At 39.4% G+C, this 25,339-nt stretch overlaps 1 protein-coding gene across 1 annotated transcript in view; it reads right to left on the bottom strand.

Moving 5' to 3' along the window:
• PLXNA2 (plexin A2) overlaps positions 1–25,339 on the bottom strand; it is a 1,613,917-nt gene that overhangs the window by 754,513 nt on the left and 834,065 nt on the right. The window lies entirely within an intron of this gene.

Raw genomic sequence — 25,339 nt, 5'->3', positions numbered from 1 at the left:
TTGAGAGGTATAGTTCAGCCGGGGCTGTCTTTGAGTTTGCTGCTCTTCCCCCCTCACAAAATCATGTTTCGAATGGAGCCTTCCCCCCGCAACCATTCCAATGTTCCACTCCTTAGTTATTTTCCCCATTTACCATAAACACTGTAATGTGCATACTGCTTTACTTCTGTGATGATTTGGATTTCATTTGAAAGTTTTATTTTTGCATTTCACAGCACAAACACTAATAGACATCTGCTAAACAAAGAAATGCAGTCTCACAGTGAAAATAGACTTAGCATTAAAATGTCTCTGCCCTTGAAACTCACATTCATTGAAACAGCATTGAAACCCACATTCAAAGAAAATACATTTTGTCAGTGGCAGATAAAGATTAACTTTGGACTGTTTTCAAATCATAGGCCCCTTGTACATGAAACATACATGTGCTCTTTGATACATCTTCCTGATTGTATTAAATTATATTCCTTGTACAATACCGTACAGTTGTTAGAAAGCATTTTAAATTTATTGTTTTGAACATTTTTCCAGTAAACAATGAAACAAAATGCATGCACCAATAATGACAAAACTGCCCAATTCAGAACATTTCCATCATAAAAGTCTACTCAAACTTCTACAGTCCACCAGTATCAGTAAATATGCACAATCCCTGAAGAAGTAAAGTTCATCTAAATAATTACGCATTAAAGAGATCTGTAACTAATGAAGAAGTTGCTGCTAGCAAACAACTTTATATTTCATTGTTTCATCTACAAATAAAGTGCCTGTTGCCCTTGAGGAATAAATTGCCTATATTACATTAAAAAAATGATAAGCTAGTAATACTGCAATAGGGAATGGATGGCAACTGATAACAGGTTCATAGTTACTAGGTATCTTCACCAAAAAGGACTGCAGCATCCACCCCCTTTACAACACAGTACAGTGTCAGCAATGCATCTCCATACTGTGGGAGTAGAACCCACAGCCTTCTGCAACAAAAAGCAAGTACACTACCTGTTGTGCTATTAACAGTACAAGCAGACTCAGCATAAACAGCATTAAACTTCTGTTCCCCGGCAGCTCTCAGCTCCTTGTAAAATCTACTCAACACTCAGCTGTATCTCTGAACTTTGCAGCACAAGAAATCTGGAAAAAGCCAAAATTTATTGGGGGGGGGGGAACAAAAGCCCAAAAACCAGGGACACATTTTAAACATTGCTTGTATAATATTGGAAAGTTGCTAGAATAAAATGCTGTGATACCACCATACATTTCACTGCCAAATCTTAAACCCAGGACCCTGTGCAAAACAGTCAGAGCAACATACCACTATGCCAAATCAGCTGTTTTGTGAAAGAGAGGAAGACTGAAACTTAAATGGCTACCATTTAGTGACCAGTTCTCACCATAGCTGTCAACCTCTTAGCACAAAACACTTGAACAAAGCCAATAATGGGGGAATACAGCCCCCAAACATATTCAGTGAATTCAGTTCTCACCATAGCTCTCAACCTTAGCACAAAAAACCTTGACAAAGCCAATAATGGGGGAATACAGTCCAAAAAATAGGGACACATTTCAAATATCCATCTTATAAACTTAAAATTGCTAGAATAAAAGGTTTTGTGTTACCATGTACTTTCTGAAGAATATGAAGTCTGAAATTCAAATGCATGTAATTTTTATTTATTTAACACTTGTTAACCGTGAAAGTTTGACTTTCAACAAAAGCCAATTTTCAGCAGAGGCCCATGGAGAAACACTCCAGACACATGTCTTTGTAAGATGGGAGGACACCACAGCATCTAGAGGAAACACACATAATTACAGGGAAAACATGCAGACTCCACACAGAAGGTACCCTGGCTAAGAATCAAACCAGAGAACCTGCAACTGTCAGGCAACAATTATACCACTGCACCACTGCACTATCAACTATGTAAAATACAAAAATACAGAAACCACAGATTTTATGAGGAACAGAACAGAAGAAATATGAGGCAACAATCTGCAAATTTTTTTTTTACAAATGGTGGTGGGTAGGGAATTCAGGCTCTTGTTACCTGCATCCAAGGTACAGGGTTCAAGCCTGACTACCCACTGTCATGTATCCTGAGTTCTCTCTAGCCACCAGTATGTAGCAAGTGGGGCATTACACACACACAAGTGTAATGCATCTGATGCTATCATGCATTTAGTTATCTGTGTGCACACATGTATCTTGGAGCACTCCCTATAATATTTAAGCAGCAAGTTAATGTCCACAGTTAAGTTCTCTCTCTGCCTCTGTGGTTTTCTTTATCTTATTAATGCAATTGTAGTTAGTTCATTTTGAAAAGGTAAGAATATAGTCTATAACGCAATAGTTTAATCATAAAATAAAGACATGCTTGGGTTCTGTATTAATCTGAATACTCTGATCCTAAGCATTTGCTTCAAGGGGTGGGACTGACTCATTAATACTAGCTGTAGTCTCTTACAGGTAGTTTAATCACAGTCTAACTCATAATTCCTCTTTGTTTTTATATCTTAGCATTCTCCTGTATATAGGTTGAATAGTTCTAAATATCTGATACCCTTTGGCATTCTATATTACAAGATCACAAGGTTTCCAAATATAGTAAACTTTTGCAAGAAACATAGTGGGCTACATGATAAACTCATTTCTCTGTACAGTAACACCTGTATTAGATTTTAGACCTAAACCATATTCTTTACAGATTAAAGAAGGCTAGAAATGTAGCTTTGAGGATACGACATTGACTTGAAAATAAGTTGCATGCTGTCACACAAACACAGATACAAATGCCACTTTTGGATGTCATTTCAGATTAGAGTAATTTGCAATGTCTGTCACATGAGTGAACATATGGGTATCACCTAAATTATGATGGTAAGTCCAGTATAAGGTAGGCCTCTGATTAGGCTGAACTCTCCTTTTTCAGTTTTTTTTTCCTTCATGGCTAAGCTTCAAAGTGCAGTCATTTACTTTCTATTCACCCTTCTCTAGGAACTATAGCTGCTGTTAAAAGGACTTCCAAATTGCTGAGTCATGAACCATTAGTTATTTAACATACACACACACACACACACACACACACACACACACACACACACACACACACACACACACTTCCCTACCTGAAAACAGTTTGTTCCCAGCAGTGTAAGCTAAATGTCTAGCTCCCAGAGTCCATCGGCAGCTACAAAAGTCCCGCACAAGCCCATAACAGTCCTGGGGAAGGTTTCCCCGTGACAGCAGGCTCCAGCCTGCAGACGTTGCAGTCCGGAAATCTTCTGTTCTATGTGGTCATCACTGCATAGACTTCTGGGCATCTGCAGGGCAGAGATGTCTTTCCTCCTATCCAGACTGCTGACATAGCAGTCTGGAGTTCTTCTGTGTGAGTTCTGTGAACCAATCATGCATGCGAGGAGTTCTGGGACTTGTGATTTTTTTTCTCACAATTTTTTTATTTTATTTTCTTTCCACAGTTGGGGGGGTTGCAGTCCTATAGCACGAGCCACCCCTGGACCCCATTATAATTCCTTGTAATATGTGAGGAAGAGTTTGAGATGCCCTGATGTACTGTCAGATTAAAAAAAAAAAAACGGCCATTGTAAGCTTCTAACACACAGCCCTTAACCATTATCTACAGAATCAGGGATAAAGACTGCAATAATCATGGACAAATGCACAGAATCAAAGACATTTTTTAAATGATAGAAACTTAACTTTGACAGTATACCTTATCTTGTAAATAAACACAAGGAATTTGCAAAGTTTATATCCGTCATTACTCAGTGAATTAAAACTGAAATGTTTTTGCCATAGAAGTATGAATTTTATGACAGCTAAGTACATTTTTCAGTTAGAATCAGGACGAGTTGTGAGATACGCACAGTGTTTAAAACTACTGGATGATTAACAGTGAACTTCAGTTGTACTGTCGTATTTGTGTGGCGCACACTGTGGTAACTGCAGCCAATGTGGCTCCTTAAGCTTCACACAATCATAGCAGTGAGGTTTTTACCTATCTTACATATGAACCATACTATAACAAGATTAGTTTTCCCTTAACTTAGAAGTGTAATAAGCAAGGTCCATGTTCTACAATTATGAATATGTGGTAACAAAGCACTTGCTACACACACACACACACACACTCTGGAAGAACTATACTCTGACAAAGGTAGCTTTACTGTGCTGCTTAATCACAGTTTCTCTAAACTGCATGTACTTAAAATGTACAGACCAACAATGTACTGCAGTGTTTTGTTGTTTTTTTTTTTCTTTTAGTTTTCCAAACTGTTGAGCAATCATCTGGCTGGTATATATAAGTTGGATAAACCCTTCCCGATGCTAAAAATATTTTTTGTTTGTTTTTAGGCATTTTTGTGTTACAATTCTCAATACAGGAAAATTGATGAACTTTAACTCATTTTTGAATGACTAGGCCGAAATTAGGGAAAGCATACTTATCTGGCAAAATTATCCACTCAGTAACAAAGACATAAAGTTGTGATGACATTTATGTTCATTCCCACAGTACTAGAATGACCGCTTTACAACCTGCTACATCTTTACTCATGAATTACTGCAAACTCTCACCACTTTCCTAACCTTTTCACCTCAAAGACTCTTGGCTATCTTTCCCTATTTATGGTATATTTCTTCTTGTTGCTTTAGAATTTTATTCTTTCCTCGCTTAAATCAATCATTTTACTCCTGTGCAACTCTTTACAGAGAAGTACAATTCTCAAGAACTTTGCTAATTCCTTGAAGTATCTGAAAGTTCAGTCACGACTCACCCCCTTTCTTCTATCTCTCGGGCATTTTTATTTCTCAAGAGTAGATGTGTTCAACTCCTTTTTTCTGTCTACTTACAGTTTCTGAAGTAAGATGTAGAAATTCCTCAGGGTTTTACGTTTAATACCAGCCTATTACAATTCCTATTTAAAAAAAAATGCAGCTGCTTAGATTGAAGTGTACCATTACATTTTACTGACATTAAAATATGTTTGTACAAAGAAGTAATTGTTTGGAGTTAAACTGCATCTATCTTGAGCAGAAGACAACATAGTCTCTCTACCCTAAGTTATGAATCTACTTTCTAAATAAGAAAGCACATACGCAAATGTTGCCAGACCCCATGACAAACTTGGCTATCTTATAAGGCAGCTGTAATGACAAGAAAAATCATGCAAACTTATAGTTATGGACTGACAAAGTGGTCCTTACTTCCACTCTAAATGAATGTCTCTGTGGCAACATCTTTTCAACTACATTCTTAATGATGACATGACTGACACATTGTGAAAAAGTGCAACAGCACAAAAAGAATGGAAAAAGGATAAGGTTATTTTATGTAGCTAAGGTGATTCTGACACCCACTACCACAAGCACTATATAACCATTGCTCCCCTAAACACTTAATGAAAAGTGCAGTTAGGCAGCCATCTGCAAAGTGTGGGAGGGAGGCATGGTGTTGTCCACTATAAATAAACTCCGAAAGGGACACCAAGGGTGCAGACAAGTATAGCATATACTTAAAACAATTTTTCAACAAGATTTGCTAAAATTTAAAGAAATCCCAGCATATTTGCCAACATTTATGGCTGCATATGAAGTTCATTTTATTTACTTATTTTTTAGACAATACCGAAAAGGCATGCTGTGGTTGCATATTATAGACATTTTTTTTTCGGAATACTAAGTGGCAATTTTTTTGTTTTTTTTAACAATGCTGAAGAAGTATGCTGTCCTAAAACATGTACTTTTGGTGAGGGGAAATACAACATTCTGAAAGTTATTTATAGGTCGGTGTAAAATTCCAAAAATCAAGGCTACGTCCCAGGAAAGAAACTAAAATTCAAAAGCAGGACCATTACTTTTTTCCAATTTAAACACATTCAACAGTACAGAGACACAGTAAGACGCTGTCCGGTTTGAGTCTCAGCTAGAGCGTCTTCTGCGTGGAGACATGCGTGAATGGGCGTACCTTCGTTGAAGGTTGTGCATCAGGCCTGGCAAGCCGGTATGTAAAAATCAACTGCCAATCATTAGCGGACTGGAGTTTCCGCTGTGGCGACCCCTAACCAGGAAAAGTCGAAAGACGCAAACAAACAGTACAGAGACAACATTATTGAGTTTGTGGACTATTTTACCTGCAGATGTGATGAGCCTGTAGTGCTCAGCTCCTGAGTCTGCTCTATGGATATTCATTAGACATGCCACCTCCTCGAACACTGGGCTAATTAACAGATGGACAGTTAATACCTCCTTTTTTGTCATGCAGAAACGTGTGTTCATAACTTCCTAGCAGGCCAGTAGACCGGCAATCTCTGTTTCCAGAGTTCATATATTACAGTATCCTACTGTTACCCATCAAACAACTGGAGAACAACATTCTCAGTGATTCTACAATTCTGCAAGATGCTACAGAAATATCTTCCATTACTAGAAAATAAAATGTACTCAGCAAAACTGTACAATTTTCAATTCACAACAAAGAACTCAAAAAACATACTAAAATTTTAGAAAAAGTGATGCTATCTTAACAAGCTCATATTTATACATGTATCTCCTGTGAATTATCTACAGTAGGTAGCAAAAGCGTACATATTCTGCAAATCCCACATAAAGCTGTAAAACTTACACTGCAACAATGTATCACTTCCTCGTACCAACACAGGAATGAACCCATTTCCAAGTCAGGGTACAACTAAAGTTCATGAACTTAGGATTGCTTCGATCTTTCATGTTTGTAAAGAGTGCGTGTCTCAGCACATGCAATGTACCCATAACTGCCCCCTTTTGCACTCCACATGGAGTTATATGTATTAGCTAACAGATTTAAACATATGTAAATATGCATGGAAACACTTTTATTAGCCCAATTACTCCTACAACTACTGGAACAATCTGGGTTTCCTTATATTTTATAAAAAATATATACATATATCAGTATCGGGGTGCTACTGAATTGGAGTACCATCTTTCATAAAGGAGGAACCTCATCGGATATACCAATTTCAGACGTGTTGCCATATTATCCCCTTCACCATAATGTCTGGAAAAATACATTTACAAACAACTTGATCGTATGCTTCAGGAAAAGCTCTTGACCCCCCACACAGCATGCGCGATGTGTGACCATAGCAGTACCACAGCCTTACTGAACTTCACAGATACCATTAACAAAGCCAGAGACAAAGGCAAACTCATTTCCTCTGTACTCCTTGATCCCTCTAAAGCTTTCAAACTAGTCTCTCATCAAAAGCTCCTCTATAAACTGTCTTCCCTAGGGCTCGCAGAATCCACACTCTTATGGTTTAACAACTACTTAACCAATTGATACCAGTCTGTTTAATGGCTCTCCACCCTTTCTCCCTCCCTCCCTCCCTTCTTGTCAATACTGGCATGCTGCAGGGCTACAGTCACAGCCATTTACTCTAATATATTCAGTAACAATCTTCATAAATCCTCTAAGCAAGCATCCCTCATACAATCTGTGCTGACAATTCTACCCTAGTAAAAACCTTTTCTAAAGCAAACTTCACCTTACTTAAGACAGAGGTGGTAAGTTTCACAGCCCCCACGCTAAAGGGTAATGCTGCCCAAGATGCAGAAACCTTTACAAATGCACTCTATGAGCACCTACAAGGATGCATGGATCATGCCATCCCTAGCAAAACCAGTTTGGTGGACCCCTGCCATAAACAGGCTATACAATAGAAGGAGGAAACTAGTTCAGAAAAAAAGCAAATCCCAAGAAGGAAAGACATCCCTGATCAGTATCACTAAAAAACTGAGGTCCCTCATGAAATCATCCAAGGCTAACTTCGAAAGAAAAATAGCCAAGGATTCAAAAGATAACCACAAAGCCTTCTTTAGCTATGTTAAGAATCTAAGTGACAACTCGCAGATATGCACTAAATTAGTGCAAAATAGCACAAAATATACTGAACCTACTGATATTGCCAACATCCTGGCAGATAGATTCAGTGCAAACTTCGCCCCCCTCTTACCTCCAAAAGGGCCCACAACAATACCGGAAAAGTGTAGTGTCCCAAAGATCACAGACGCACAGGTGAAAACAGCCCTTTCAAAAGCCAAAAACACAGCATCAATGGGACCAGATGGTGTCCCAGGCTGCGTCTTGTACGAACTACAGAACAAACTAACCCCCTACCTAAACACGCTGTTCAACCTCAGCCTCTTCACATGATACGTGCCCACAGAATGGTGCACAACAACGGTTATTCCTCTACACAAAGGAGGGGCCACAACTTGACCCTGGTAACTATCGCCCCATAAGCCTGACTAGCCTGGTCTGCAAGGTTATGGAGTGCATCATCATGGAACTCATTAACAAAAACATTGGGAACCTCCAAACACTTGACCTGACCCAGTTCGTCTTTGTTAAGGGCAGATCATGCCTACTAAACCTGGTTGACTTCTTCGAGACAGTCACCAAGGCCATAGATGAGGGAAAGGTGGTTCACACAGCCTATCTTGACCTCGCCAAGGCTTTCTACACCATTCCCCACTCGGTTATTACAGAAAAACTCACCAGCCTAAACATAAACCCCTGCGCCACAAGATGGGTTGATAACTGGCTTACAGACAGAACTCACGGTAAGAATAGCGGGCTCCAGGTCCGACTCTAAACCAGTCACAAGTGGTGTCCCGCAAGGTTCGGTCCTGGGACCCCTAATGTTCGGCATATACTTCTCAGAAGTACAGACAAACATTGGAGGACTATGGGTAACCAAGTTCGCCGATGACTTCAAACTGGGAGCCATAATTGACTCTCCAGTTGACACGGACATCCTTCAAAAGGGCCTTACTGAGATGGACACCTGGTGTCAAAGTCATGGCCTCAAGCTAAATGCCAAAAAATGCATAGTCATCCCGTTTTGGAAAAACAAAACACCCACGAATTACCACATAGTTGGCAGCCCCCTTAATACAGAAGAGGTAATAAGATATCTGGGGACCCAGGTAGATAGTAATCTCTCCTTTGACAATCATATTGCCAAAGTGGTTAGGAAATCCTTCTATGTGGCCCTTCTAATTACTAAAGGGTTCGCATCCAGAAATAAAGAGGTTATAGTGCCTGTCTACTTGTCACTCATTAGACCCATCATAGAGTACAATGCCCCATTTGGGATGTACCTCACAAGACACTTCCAACAGCTGGAAAGACCACAAAAGTACCTCACCAAGAGGATTACTGGTCTCAAACATATGTCCTATGCAGCACAACTTAAAAAACTCCAGCTGTACTCAGTGGCATATCGCTTATTCAGAGGTGATCTCTGCCTGACTTACAAAGCCATGTCCAACTCAGAATTGATGGACATGCTCCACCTAAAGAAATGCAAGTCACTGCGAGCCAAGCGCTCTAGTGAGCTAAACCTCACCACAACAATAAATAGAATATGCTGGAGGGATAGATTCCTGTCACAGAGACTCCCCATGCTTTGGAACAAAATTCCAAATTACATCAGGCAGAGCCCCTCACTAACACTCTTCAAGAGAAACCTTGACGAGTGGATGGGTAACAGAAAATACACCCCTGGGATCACTTCATTGGCTCTGCTTGCTGCAGGATCAGTTAATTAATCAATGGGGCGGCAAAAGCCGACACACTCTGGCTAGGCTTATAATGCCCTCAGGCAGATAGCCTAGTACCTACCTATGAAGCTATAATACGCACTTCAGATAATCTCATACATCTTCAGAGAATTATTCAGTAAGCCTTTATCGCCATACCTCTCAGCCTCTTAGAGAAAAAAATCTGGACAAAGCCTAAAATGATGGGGGGACAAATAGGGACATTTTTCAAATATTGCTCTTACAGACTTAGAAACTTGATAGAATAATAGGTTTTGCATTAGTATAAATTTTCTGAAGGATGTGACGTCCACAAATATTTGTCATTATTGAATGATTTCAATCCTTAGCTATTTGCCAGAAATGTACAGATTTTAGGAGGAACACACCAAAAATATAAGTCAAAAATCTGGACATTCTGCTAAAATCTGTACAGTAGAGGTATGTTTATCGCTGTTGAAAGTTGCCTACAAGATACTCACCTGATAAGGTAACTCACACACAAAACTACTAGACATGACAATCAACGACAATCAATGACAATAAATGACAATCTTAAATTTGATTTACATCACAACAGCAACAAGAAAACCCATCAAAAACTAGGTACCATTCATACAGTAAAGAAATTCCTTACAGACACTGCCAAGGTAACTCTACCTAGCATTTACCTCTTACCTCTGTCCTGTGTGTGGCCCCCATCATGACCATCCTACAAGACTTGCTTACTTCTAAACTTGAAGAATGGTACAAAAAAGTTGCCAGATTTGCTTTCAAAAAAAAAAAAAAACTTACCAGTCCCTCAACTGTTTAGTACTAAAAACAGTAAACTAGCTTGAACTTCCTTACCATCCATCTTATACCCAGCTCATCATAACTCACAAAATCACCTATACCATATTTGCTTGCCTTGTAATAAGTCCAAAGCTCCAATACTATTTACCAAACCATCCTTTTTAGTCAAATGATAAACAATTGCTTGCCATCTACAAACCACAAAGAGCTGCTGGGGTCAGTCTCTTTTCCAATTAATGTAGCTTGAACATGGAATAAAATTCCAGCCTTCATCTTTTCAAACCATTACTAAAAGGCTTCCTCTCTGTTCATCATCAGGGACAGAGCTTCCCTAACATCCTTCATTCCCCTTTTTCTATCTCCCTTTAAAGTATTAAATCGCTTAACCTTCTAACCTCCTCTGATACTTCACTTTACTGTATTACTTTGTTGCTCTTCTTTCGGCTTTTCCCGGTTAGGGTTCGCCACAGCGGAATTCCGGTCCGCTAATGATTGGCAGTCGATTTTTTATGGGTGCCGAGGTGCCAGCTCGACGCCCAACCTTCAGCGAAGACATGCCCATGCTACGCATGTCTTTCGAATGCCACTCGACCGCAGGGAGGACATGCAGACTCCACACAGAAGGCACTCCCGCCAAGAATCAAATGAGAGAAAAATAAGCCTCTTAAGATTAAGGATCCTAATATAAACAAATACAGACATAATAAAATGAAGTCACTGCTTCAGTTACACAGAAGTTGTTGTATCTTTCGGCTTTTCCCGGTTAGGGGTCGCCACAGCGGAACTCCGGTCCTCTAATGATTGGTAGTTGATTTTTACATGCCAAGTTACCAGCCCTGATGCACAACCTTCAATGAAGGTACACCCATTCACGCATGTCCCCACGCAGAAGACTCTCTAGCTGAGAATCGAACCGGACAGTGAATTATTGTGAGGCGACAATGCTACCGCAGCACCACCACCGCGGGTCTAACATATCATATTGTTTGTGTATGTAACAAAATGATACTTGGTCAGAATTCCTTAAAAAAAAAATCAAGAACGTTTACTGTACTACTTTACTATACTTAATTTTAATTAGCCCAACCAAATTACTATTCCATCACTACTTCTCTATTAACACTTAAACTTGTTTATCCCCTCTAATACCTCATTCTAATGTATTTTTTAAATTACTCCTATCTTGTACACCATTCTTCTATCTGTAAATTCTAAATACAATGCTTGTACATTGTGAATATAAATACAAATGCTATTATACTGATTAGCATGCAATGTATTCACTGAAACTGCATTATAAAATGTGATATTGTAAATACTGATTGCATTAAATTGTTACCTTATAGCTTTTCTCTCCAGGCCTTTTCTGAAAAAGGGTATCTGTGCCCCATTAGACATTCACAGTAAACAAATGTATGTCAATAAATAAATAAATGCTGTTTCTGTCTTTTTTTCTTCACCTACAATATTTGTTTTCTCTGCTTCTACTTTTTTTGATGTCTGGTAGTTAATTTTTGGTACATCTGTTTTTTATATGGTTCTCACCTACTTGCACATTATGATATTTTATTTTCTTTTATTAGAAAGTGTCAAACAAATGGGTGATTCTTTACAGTTTTTTATAACAGAATTAGCTTCCTCTGAATGAATAATTCCACAACAGAATACCTACTATTCATTATGAATTCATTTCTAATGTCCACCTCCCTCCTCAAAAAATAAGGGCTGCAGAGCTGTTTTATGCAATCACGGCTAAGCAGTAACGGCTACAACAAGATCTAAGTTATTGGCAAATAATGCCTCAGGCTTTCAGGAAGGACAGCACATTTGCTTCAGAGATGGGATTACTACTTTTGTTGTGCTCAGAAATTTGTGATACTAGCGGAAAGGGCAAAGGCTAGCTGGCTTTTGTGACTGTATCCCTTTACTTTTTCTACAACCCCTGCAAGCATGTGGAATTCTCATTTTTTGTCAATGTCGTGCATGACATTCCAGAAAATTAAAGGCATTGGAAGACAACCCATTAGCTTTGAATGCATAAATGCTAATTCAGACTATCCATAAAGTTTGAGGAATTCAAATGTACATGACTGAAATATACTGCCATTACAACTAAAGACATAACAAACCACATTTGTCTGGTCTCAGTAGTTCTTTTTCCCCAAAGAGAAGTTTCACGTTATAAATCCTGTACAACAATTTTATGATGCCCAGATAAATGTAAGCGATCAAATGCAGAGACTGCAAGTTACTTTGACTATGTGTTTATTCAGAACACAGTAATGGAGAAGGCACTTTTCTTTAATCACAGCAGCAATTTCTTGCCCTAATTCCATTCAGGCTTAACTAGCAGTAAGAAATTCAACACATTATCTTGCCTATAAAATAACGGCTGCTAAAGAAATGAGAAAATTGTTTCAAGTGTCTGCAATCAATCACTACTTACTTTGCTTTATTTGAACAATCTTAACAAAACAGCAATTAAGCATTTGGCTGTACAGACTACTATGATAGAAAGAAAAAAGGAATTGTTAGTGTTTCTATGACGGAGAAAACAGTACCACTGGGGTGATAACATGGAGGAGAATCCACCTAGGATGCAAACTGCTTAAGTAGCAGAAATAAGTCATTGTGGAAAGGATATCCATGTAACTTCTCAAGGCAGCAAATAAGAACCTTCCTCCCTTGCAGCATAAGCATCTGTTTTCCTATGTACCCTAAGACAGTAGTATATGCATCATCCATGGTAGCACTTATGACCGTTCTCCTAATCTGACACAAGCTTACATGTGGCTCAATGTCCATCAGCTGCCACAGATGTGCTGACTAGCTAAGCCACTGCCCACATAACACAGTTCCACCTGCCCAGCAGTTACAACATGCATGGCATGGCAAGATTTTAAAGGATTTCCTTCCAGGTAAACTGTGGAAACAATTCCCGCTGTCTTTTCAGAGAATACAGATGGAAACCCATACTGCTGATTCTATTTCCCAGCATGCTCTCCTTACCATGTCTGCATGTCTTTCTACAGCAGATTATTGAAATTTGATTACCGGGAAAGTCAGTCTAGGTATTACAAATACTTTTTAAGAACAATAATTTTACAGTCTTCCAAAATAATGCAAAAACATCTGCAGTTGAATTAATTATACCAAATTAAATATAATGTGAAAACATTGGTTAAGAATAGATACAACTTATATGATGATGTAATATTTAGTTGAAATTTTAGCCACTTCATAGCGAAATTAAATGTAAGTTAATATAATAGAAACAGGAATTAGGTTCATAGGTTCATAGATTAGTACTAGACTAACTGCCCTTATGAGCCATTTTAAGCCTAGCCAATTATCTCTCTCAGACTGAGACTCACCCTTGTGTGTGTTTGTGTAAAACCACACCTTACCATTAGGCCACCCTCCCAACCCCTTTTTTTTTGCAATATGAAGTCTTGTAGCATGCTTGGAAAAAGAGTCAGGGGAAAAAAATAGAATGAAATAAGGAAGTGAGTGAAGAAGGGAGAGTAAGGTGGTGTAAGGTATGAATAGGTACTTGTTCATATTTAGGGATGTAGTTTATCCTGGGGTTGAGCAAGACCAGAACTTGTCACACTGAATGAAAGGCCAGCTGGATGAAAGAAGCTTTTGTGTAATTAGTGCAGAACTCAGTGACTTTAGGGGTCAGAGGATCATAGGAAATAACTGAGTCACAAGACCATCTACACCTTGTCAATGCTCACCCTCGTGCCTCAAGAAAAACAAAGTGGGTGAGTCCTGCAGTAAATAGTTACCCATCCAATCATCCAGGTTCAGTCTAAAGGATGCAAGGGTATCACTGATTAACCTGTAGGAAAAGTTTGTTAAAGAAGTCAGGTAAGCACTGGTTAAGACATTCATCAATTCGGCATGTTTTACTTATATGCTTGTGGAGATTTTACTCCTTAGTTACTTTATTAGTGAAGATTTGACTTGCAAAGACTCAGGAGAGCAAGGAGAATGAGATCCCTAATGGAGCGGAATGCAAAGTAGAGATCATCACTCAACAGCCAATAGCAAACAAGTAGAGATCATCACTCAAAAGCCAATAGCAAACTGAGCGAAGTTTGAAGCTATCATTTCACTCCTTTCCTGGTAGCTCAGGGGATTATAGCTAACGCAATTCTAGAACCTGGAATGGGGACGGATGTATGGTTCTGGGCTGTGGACACCGTAAAAATTAGGGTTGGGGATGTAGGAGGTGCTCTGTCTTCCACGTGGTTATACTGAAGGTTTAAATTATGCTTCCATACATTTTTTCCAGCTAACTTATCTTTGCTGCTGTCTTTCTTTCTTTTTTACAAGAGCTTGATGAAGTTGCATTAGTTTTCTTGCCTGTAATGTTCTATTTTTTCCTCAGCATACTTCTAAGTTTGCCTTTTCTATTTTTTCATATCCAATTCTGCCTTAAGTTGCAGATGCTTCTCTGCCAATAATATGCAAAACTAGAGATTATTTTATCTAATTTACTGACAAATATAACTAAAGAGCAGAAAGGAAATGTCAAGTTTTAAATGAGGTTTGATTTTTCATCCAGTTTTCCTGATGTTTGCTGGTCAATGTGTCTGTCTCACTACACAAAGAATCTAGTAATTGACTTTTATTACTGAAAGGCATCTGCTCCTGTACAGCAGAATGGGCTACTGGCATACTGAACCACACAATATTACCTTTCCTAATCATTACTATACATAAGGGAGGCAGAACTACCTTGCTTATTCCTTCATAGCACTAATTTGAAAGAAACAAAAGTAGCAAAAAGCCTTGTTACAATTAAAAAAATGCAATTAAAATGAAACTAAAAAATATCCAACTACAGACATTAAACAAAATATAGCACCCAAGTCAAGGACCCAACCAGAAGAAGAAAGACTGATTTGCCTCGTATGCAAAAGTTATTTTCTTTTACCATGTATGCCAGCAGGGTATAAAACATGTGGTTTTCCCTTCACACGAAAAACCCTTAGTGTGCCATCATTACGGAACAATGATAGAAGTCTTAAAATTAGATAAGCTTTGCTAAACAATGTTAATTGCGGTCCTTTAATTGGCCTTCAGGTTCTGTGCTTAGGCTATATGATGTAGAACATAATAAAACAATTCACCATGTTGTCCTGCCAAAAAGGAACAGTAACATTCTTTGTAAATTGGGCTCTGGAAGGAATATGATCAATCTAATTAGTTAATAGGATTCAGAAATGCATGCTTGAGCCTACATGCCCCTGTCTATACAGCTATGCCATTGCTAACATGAATCTAAAACATTTAGCAGTGACTATATTAGTGTTTAGCTCTGCCTCTCTAATAATATTGTGTGTATATTAAAATCAAAGGCAATATGTTGAAATCAGGATAACCGGACCTATTTTTTTTCTCTCCCTATAATTTGATGTCTTAAATGTATTCAGTTTACAACAGTCACAAAGCCACTCTGCTCATGTCTGCTCATATGTGGCATTTTAGAGTTGAACACTGAAGTTGACAGACATTTCTATGTGACCCCCACTGCTGAAGGCAGCCAGAAATTAAGTAAAAAAAGATACTATATTGCAAGGTACAATTTGTCATAATAATGTTTTTAAAGCATACAGAAATTATACTTCATGAAAAGAATAGGTAAAACATAATATCTTCATGTATCGTGACCATGCGACAGATCCAGGTATTATTTTTCTTCACTAGTAAAGTGTTCAAAAATTTCCAGGTACAGTAACCCAATAAATGGTAAGCTGTCATCACAACCATCAGTCAATATTTAGTAGAGCATTTATGTTGTTGTTGTTGTTTGTCTTTCGGCTTTTTCCCGGTAAGGGGTCGCCACAGCGGAACTCCGGTCCGCTAATGATTGGCAGTAGATTTTTACGAAATGCCGAGGTGCCAGCTCGATGCCCAACCTTCAATGAAGGCATGCCCATTTATGCACGCATGTGTTTCGAACGCTACCCTAACCCAACCGCGGGGAGGACATGCAGTCTCCACACAGAAGGCACTCCTAAGCCAAGCCGAGAATCAAACGGGAGAACCTCTTACTGTGAGGTAACAATGCTACTGCGGCAAACCCAGTTTATGCAGGCTGAAATTTATTTATTTATTTATTTGATGTACTGCTAAAATATTTGTATAACATGGTTCCCGATATGGACAAGCCATCTTGAAAAAAACTGTGGTTTCTATAATGCAGCTTAGTTACTGACAGCCTGCTTCATCTTCTGAACAATGCAGACCAAAAGTGATTTGAAAGACTGCAGACCCAGGTCTGACTTCAATTACATGCATTTGATGTGGCCTCCATAACTAACTCTACATTTCTTGAAGGAAAGACACTTGGCTGCAGAGGCTTCCTTGGGTTAAAGTTACTACAAATAAGGGCAGACTTCAAATAGGCCATGCTAAGCAATATCCCTAAAATGCTGCCATCAGCTGTGAATGTTAGTCAAGGTCTCTGATTTGAGATGTAAAGGAGAGCTGTTCTTAGTATTACATTGCAGTCTTTGACAATGAGTAGGATCAAAGTAAGTTATAAAAGAGTAGGTAAAGCACCTCATCTGGATTATCTAATGTCACACAAAAAATATTTTTGCATTACTCCATCTGTTTTGAGGGTACACTAACAAGCTTTGTTTATAAACCTATCTTTTCTATGCTGAAGCTTTCATTTAGTAACAAAAGAAAATTCCCTACAGGCTACAAAGTCACAGACATGTCAGTGACAAGCAGCATACCTCCAAGTGACACAGGGTTTGTAAACCAAGCTAAAGCCTGCCAAAATCTGTATTAATGGGATGAATATTGTCAAAAGTATGCAAGATAGAGCATTTATTCTTAAAGTAAAAGTGCTTGGTGAAGTCTTATGCATCAGTGCTCTACAGCTTGGCCCCAAAGTGCAGTGCTACATAATACAAACTATATATACATATACATGGAGGATACAACTACATGTGAAATTCCAAAACATACACACTTTTACAAACTGTACTACTACTGTTGTGGAGTTGAAGTTATTAGTGCTCATCAGGAAGATAAACTGGCTTTTTGGGTTCGCCAGTTAACAAAAGAAAACAGTCTACCATGACGCTAACAAATAAACAGACCTTCTGTAGTCACCAGAAAGTACATGTATGTAAGTGACACACTAGATGTTTGAATGTTCATTACTGCAGTAGCCTTAGCTATATGGGGATATATCCTGCCAAGAATATAACAGCTGGGAAACTTCCAAACTTTCAGGGCACTTTTCATGCACCTAAACTGTCAGGGAGCTCAAGCTGAGCTGACAAAAAGACAAGTTTGAGCACAAAGCCCTTCCCAACTTTCCTACCAAAAGGGAGAAGGAGGCTGAACCCTGGAAGAATAATGCTAAGAATGACAAAAAATAAATGTCCACACCCTGGCATAAAAAGCACACAGAAAATGAGGAAGATGGAGTGAGAGAGTGGCTACTGCAGCAGTGATTATTCCAACATCTACTTTGATGGTAAGTTTACTTACATAACTGTACTATGCTCCATGATATTGATCACTGTTGCAGTAGCCTTAACTATCTGTATAGATTATTATCGCTAACTACATTTGGGAGGTGGAATGAAAACAGCCCAGAATCCCCCGGAGAATGGTCCTAGCAAAGCCTGATCTGGACCTAGAGTAGAAATAGAGCTTACAGTGGTTTAGAAAAGTATGTACAGAGGACCAAGTACCTGCTTCTAGAATACTTCTAGAATCCAACCTTTTACAAAAAGCCTCAGATCAAGCCAGGGCCCTGGCAGACTAGGCCCTGACCCTGCCTGGAAGAGTTTTGTTATGACACAGGTTGTCCCTTCTTCTTACCTTCAGAAGAAATGAAAAATTGATCCAAAGACATAAAAGATTTAGTTCTTTCATGACAGTTCCTGAGTTGTTTGTGGATATCCACAGTATGTGGTATCCTTTCTGCCTCATTTTTAGGTTCACTGGAGAAAATAGGGAGGTGGAGAGTTTGGCATAAAATAAACTAGGATACCAGATTAGGCATAAAAGGATTAGTTCTCAAAGGAACCCTGCCCCTATGGAAAATGAGATATGATTGACTCACCATAAAACACTATTGTTGATTCACCATAAGAGCATGCAACTCAGAAACCCTTCTTGCAGAGGTTGGAGCAATCAGTAAAACTTTTTTTCATGTTAAGAACTTCAAGTCAGACAGGTTATCTGGTTCAAATGGAGCAAGTGCTAGCTTCTCTAACACAAAATTAAGATCCCAAGGAGGGGGGATCATAGGTTTTCCTGGGGGTCCTCTTATGCAAAACCCATTTCAAAAACTGATTATATGAGACTACATTGAAACAAAAACATCCATGGGCAGACAGGCTGAAATGGCCAATAAGTGAACCCTGATAGAGAAATAAGAAAGGCCATAGGACAGTAACTCACACAATTATTGTAAAACCACAGAACAATTAGCCCTCAATGGGTGCTGGTTATGTTGTTGGCACCAACAAGAAAACTTTTCCATTTGCTAATATATGACTGCCTAGTAGCAGGTTTTCTTGTATACATTCACATCCTCAGTAAACAGGTACCTAAAATGAATTAAGACTCCATCATCTAGGCTGTCAACAGAAGATGATTGATGTTGGATAGTGTATCAAACACATCTGTTGTTGTGTGAGTAGAACCAGTCTGTGAGGAAGCTTGTGGTAATTGCCCCTGGCCATATCCAAAAGAAGGGAGAACCATGGCTGCCTCCGCCAGAAGGGAGTTACCACAATGATCTTGAGGGATTACTTCTGAATCTTCAGAAGTACCCTGAATATTAGTGGAAAGGATGGAAAAGCATACAGGAACATCCCTGTCCAAGGAAAAAAGGAAAGGTATCTGTCTTCCAGGCCTTCTTGCATGGAGTCCTGGAACAGAATCTTGCCAGATGATTGTTCAGAGAGGAGGCAAAGAGGTACATGTTATGAGCTCTATGCATGGATCAAATATTGGAAGATCCCCTGATCCAGTTTCCATTCATGAGATTGTCTGCTCTGGTCCTGCTCAGCTTGTCTCAAGTTTTGCTTGGATGGAATGTAGGATGACTGTAGAGTGAGATTGTGCTATGAATCTATATCCCAAGCTAACATAGCTACTCTGCAAATGAGGGCATGATCTGGCTGCCCCTTGCTTGCTGATGTACCACAACTGTGGTACTGTCTGTAACCACTAAGATAGTTCAGAGATTTGACTGCCTGGATCAGGGCAGCTTCTCCTTGATGTTTATGTGATTGCATCTGTCCTTGGTATCCCATACCCCCTGCACTTTTATCCCTCCTGAAACTTCTCCTCAAGCAAAGTCTGAGCTATCTGTGGTGACTGACTGCTTTGGAACAGGGAGAAAGAAGTAAAGACCTGAATTTTAGGATATATGTTGTCTCCTATAAATGATTACTCTTCTGACAAACATCAGCACTGAGATTTGAAAAGATAAAGAATGTTAGTGCTGGGACCAAAGAGATTTCAGATACCACTGTATCTTTCTCATGTGCAGTCTTGCCAGGAGATCATGAAAATCATAGATGCCATGACACTCAAAATCCTGAGGAATTCCATCACAGTGACCAAAGTCTGAGTGGAAAACCTTAGAAATAGATCTAGCAATAGATCTAATTTTTTCCTTGTTGAAGAAAATCTCTTTTAACTGAGGTGTCTAGTTGACATCCCAGGAACGTAATCCTGAGTGAAGGAGTCAAAAAATACTTTTGAATGTTCATAGGTTCATAGGTTGGTACTAGGCTATCAGCCCTAGGGCCTATACAAAACTAGCAATATCAATTCCCTGGCTATTTCTTCCCAGAATATTTACTTCCCTGGTCCCCTGTCTAACAGGGTGACTGACATGATACCCAGGGTGAATTTCCTATCTCCCATCCAATCGTCAAGGTTCCTTTTGAAGAGGGCCAAAGAGGTGCTCAGCTTGAGATGTATGGGGAGTCTCTAGGTCAGGAACCTATCCTTCCAGCATGTTTTGTTCATTGTGATGACCAGATTTAGATCCCTGGAGCATGTGGCTCTGAGAGATTGGGATTTCTTTAAGTGTAGCATGTCCAACAGCTCTGGGTTTAACATGGCCATGTATGTTAAGCAGAGATTGCCTCGGAGTAGGCGATATGCGACAGAGAGTAGCTGGAGTTTTTTTAGCCGGTCAGCATTGGGCATCTGCTTTAGGCCTGTGATTCTTTTAATGAGGTATTTCTGTGGCCTTTCCAGTTGTTGCAGATGTCTTGTGAGGCACATACCAAATGGGGTGTTGTACTCTATAATGGGTCTAATGAGGGATGAGTACAGTGGGACAATGACCTCTTTTTTTCTGGATGAAAAGCCCTTAGTGATGAGGTGTGTCACATACAAGGATTTCCTGACTGTTGTGGCTATGTGGTTATCAAAAGTGAGACCACTGTCCACCTGTGTCCCTAAGTCCCTTATCACACTTTTGGTGTTTAGTGTACTGCCACTTATGTGGTAATTCATGGGTACATGGTTTTCCCAAAGGGGATAACTATACATTTCTTGGCAATGAGCTTGAGCCCATGGCTCTGGTATCAAGCATCTGTTTCTGTAAGGCCCTTTTGTAGAATAGCCACATCATTTAAGGATTCAATAATGGCGCCCAGTTTGCAGTCATCTGCGAACTTTGTTAGCCAGAGTCCCTTAGTGCTGGCCTGTACTTCAGAGAAGTAGATGCCAAACAAGAGCGACCCCAGGGCTGAATCCTAGGTACTCCACTTGTCAGGAGCTGGATTTTGAGTCGGCTACTTTTACAGTGTGGGTTCTGTCAGTAAGCCAGTTGGCAACCCATTGAGTGATGTAGGGATTTATGCCCAGCTTAGTAAGTTCATCTATGATTCCAGAGTGGGGGATGATGTTGAAGGCCTTGATGATGTCCAGATTACCCTCGTCCATGGCTCTGGAGACTGATTTGAAGAAGTCAATCAGGTTGAGGTGACAAGATCGGCCCTTTACGAAAATAAACTGGGTGGGGTCCAGTGTTTGAAGGTTGCCAATGTCTTTATTTATAAGTACCATGATAATGTGCTCCATGGCTTTGTAGATCAGGCTCGTCAGACTGATGGGACGATAGTTTCTGGGATCCAAGGTGGATCCCCCCTTGTGGAGTGGGATAACTGTAGCTTGCACCACTCACTGGGCATGAAGCCTGAGGTGAGGCTATGATTAAACATGACACTTACGTGAGGTGCCAGTTCATTTTGTAGTTCATGTAGTATACAACCTGGGATGTGGTCTGGTCCCATGGATGCTGTATTCTTAGCTTTGCAGAGTGCGTTTTTTACCTGTGTGTCCATGAGTACCAGAATTTGGCAATCTTATGGTATTGAGATGGGCTCTTTAGGGGGTGAGAGAGGGGTGAAGTTGGCACTGAATCGATCTGCTAGGATATTGGCAATATCTTTGGGATCAGTATATTTAATGCCATTCCGTTGTAGCTCAGAGCAGATCTGAGCATTGCCATTTAGATTCTTGACATAACTATAGAATGCCTTGTGGTTGTCTTTGGAATCTTGGCAATTTTATTTTCGTAACTAGTTTTGGAGGATTTTATGAGGGATCTGAGCTTCTTACTGAGACTGGAATACCAGCTTGTATAAGGGATTGCTCACCCAAGACAGAGAGAGAGAGAAATTCCTGACACTTTGAAAAAGACTCTGCAAGGATAAGCAAGTCATCTAAATACATAAAAATGTGGATACCCTCTAGATTGCAATTACAACTCCGGCCAGACACTTTGTGAGCATTCTTGGTGCAGTGCACAGTCCAAATGTTAAGACACAGAATTGATAATGTGATCCAGACATACAAAACCTTAAGAAACATCTGAAGTCTGGATGAACAGGCATGTGATGATAAACATCTTATAAATGTATTGTTACAAGAAAAATTTGAAAGTGGAAGAAGAGGTAACAGGTTGTAAAGTGACAATTTTAAATTATGGCACTATATGAAACAGTTTAGGAAAGAAAGATCCAGAACTGGTACTCAAGCATTTTCTTTCTTTGTCACTAGGAGCATCCTTGAATAAAAAACCTTCTCCCACTTGGGAAGGAGGAACTTGTTCTATCAGTCCTCGGGACAGTATGTGGTGCAGAATGAGTGGAAACAAAAGTCTGATCTAGAAGATGAGGAATGATCTCCTGTAAATAATGAGCTCTCTCCCACTGCCATCTGAAATCATGATGAATGATTTTCAGAACCCATTTGTCTGAAATTGTTGCCAAAGAGAAAACTTTAGATTCAGACTTTCTGGAAGAAGAAAGGGGCCAGAGTGTTAGGAGATTACAAGATATGTTGAACAGTCATTCAGACTTGTTGGACTGCCCTTGATTTTTCAAAGGTTTGTGACTGTTTTTTGGAATCCCCTTGTCATTTCTTCTTCTAGTTTTAAACAAAATTGGAAAATGAGATACAAAATCCCTTGGAAATTTTGAAAAAGAAGGGCTTAAAAATCTTAAGAGATTCCCTGGATCAGCTTGCCCCTTTCATCACACTGTTTCAGCACCTCTGTAGCAGAAGAGCCAAACACTACACCTCTATCTAAGGGTGAATTTAAAATCACATTTTTAACACAATCTGGGAGGTTCTGAGAGTGCAGCCATGCAAACCTCAAAACAGACCAGAGTATCAACAGAGTCATACACACACTGTAAACAGTGAGTAGTGACCTGTCAAACAGAAAGAAACTCAAGTTATTTAAAGAAGATTTTTCCCTCAGATTAAGAAACTGCAGATAAACATTCATCATACTTGCACAATTAGTCTGAACAAACTGTAACATGTAAGCCTGAAATGAGTATATAATTAAACACTTTTTCCCATACCTATCAATAACTTTCCCCATCCTCATCAGAAAGAGTTAGATATCTGCCTTTTAAGGGACAGCTGTCTATCAGGAAAATTGCAGGCAGTAAGACACATCCTCTAAAGCAGAAAGAACGGTAGGAATGGGTGTAGAATCTGGAAAATCCTTCTGTAACAACTCACAGTACTTTCTGAGGACTGAGAAACCTCAGTGTTCTCCCACTAAAAACACTGGCACATTCTAGCAATAGTCTCAAAGAAAGAGAAACCCCCACAGGGAGAATGAGAAACTGAGCTCTCCTCTGAGTCTGAATCAGAAATATGAGGGCAAATCCCTGTAGCCATCCCTGCATCTTCCTGTTCACATTCAAAATCTTGAATCTCTTCCAGAAAAGATCTCTCTTTCTTTTACAAGAAACTACTTTAAAAGAAGGATCAAAAATCAGAATTAAACCCTTTGCCAGACCCAGGAGAAAACTCCTATCCAAAGTAATTTGAGTAGGAGTAGATACATGCTTTCTCTTCGACAGGAAGACTTCAGCCAACAGTGTCATTAATGACAACAGCAGCTTTCCCAGGGATGGGTCCAGCATTCTGGCACAACAGGGAATCCTTCCCTGTTCCTATCCTAGGACCAACAAGAGTGTCTTTCCCTTCCCACTGAGGGGACCCCAACAGCTGCAGAGGATATGGCTAACCCCTCATCCACAGTGGCTGTATGTGCTATACTAGAGGGATCTGGGGTAAATATGAGTGGTATGAAGTACAAGAAATAGCAGAGCTTGCTATGGTGGCAAAGGCTGTTTGCTTAATTTTTTTTCTTTTTGTAGCTGGACGAAGGACCAACCATGGGACTAGTAGTCTATTCCATGGATAAGCCAAAAATGGTGCCTCTTTTATAGGGAAGACAAGTAGCAAATGTTGGCACACATTACCAATCTACAAAAGTTACTTTTTCAATAGAAAAAAAAAAACAGAAAAAGCACTTTAAAACACTATACTAGCCCCACAAAAGTAAAATAAACCAAATTTCTCCACAGTTAGATTACATCACTTTTAAACTGACAAGAAAAATGAGAGGTCCCGCTTAAAAGTACGTTACTGTCTTGTGACAGTCCATTAAAACACAACACTCCTAGCTTTAAAAAAAAAAAAACTTTCCTAAAGTGAAAAGTGATAAAACAGCAACACAAAAAAAAAGAATCTGCCCAGCGAAGCCAAACACTGAGCTTTGAAAAACTCAGAGGACAGTACTCTTTGGTGGCAGTAAAGTTCTAAAGGGTTTTGCACCCAAACTTGTCTTTTACTCAGTTCAGTTCAAGCTGCTGGACTGGCTGGGCATGTGGAAGGTGCTCTGAAGCTTTGGCAGCTGGCCAGCTGTTATATCCTTCGCAGGATATAGCCTCATGTACCAAGGGTACTGCAGCAGTGATCATTATGATGAATGTCTGTCAGGATTCACTGTATTCCTGCATACTGCAGGAGATTATCTGCAAGAAATCAGGCAAATGATAAATGTCAGCTGACTTCATAGAACATACTGTAAAGGTACAGCAAAAATAACTCATTACCAGACAAATACTGTGGCTCTGTGATGTCTTTGTTGCAGGATACAGCTGCTACAATTCAGCTGTCCTGTCAGCAGTTATGATAGTGTATCATACAAGTCATCCTCAAGCAGCACGCAAAGACAGCTGTCACTGAAACCTTCCATGCTTTATTAAACAGAAGCATTAATGTTTTTTATGGTGTTAAATATAATTCAAGTGTCTGGACAGTATACAGCAAAGGACCACCAAAGACAGAATTTGTAGGAATCTTTTATTCTACTTGTGTTTGAATGAGTTTCACCATTTTACTGGTCAAGATACAGATAAATGCGGCAGAAATAATGAAATGTTGTTATTAGTTATCTGTCTATGAGGAGCTCCTCCATAATTCATTAAAGTGTCCCAGGAGAAAACTGGACAAAAATACTTATGGTACTGTGACTATTAAGGAATGCCACCTTTGGTTTATTGTTGCATATTACAGAGCTTTGGGTCTAACTGGCTACTGACTTCATCTAGAAAT

Source organism: Protopterus annectens, chromosome 7.part0 (genome assembly GCF_019279795.1).
Source record: "Protopterus annectens isolate FY-2018-M chromosome 7.part0, PAN1.0, whole genome shotgun sequence".
Lineage (NCBI taxonomy): Eukaryota > Metazoa > Chordata > Ceratodontiformes > Protopteridae > Protopterus > Protopterus annectens.
The sequence above is the reverse complement of the archived record's forward strand: the minus strand, read 5'-3'. Positions and strand labels throughout refer to the sequence as shown.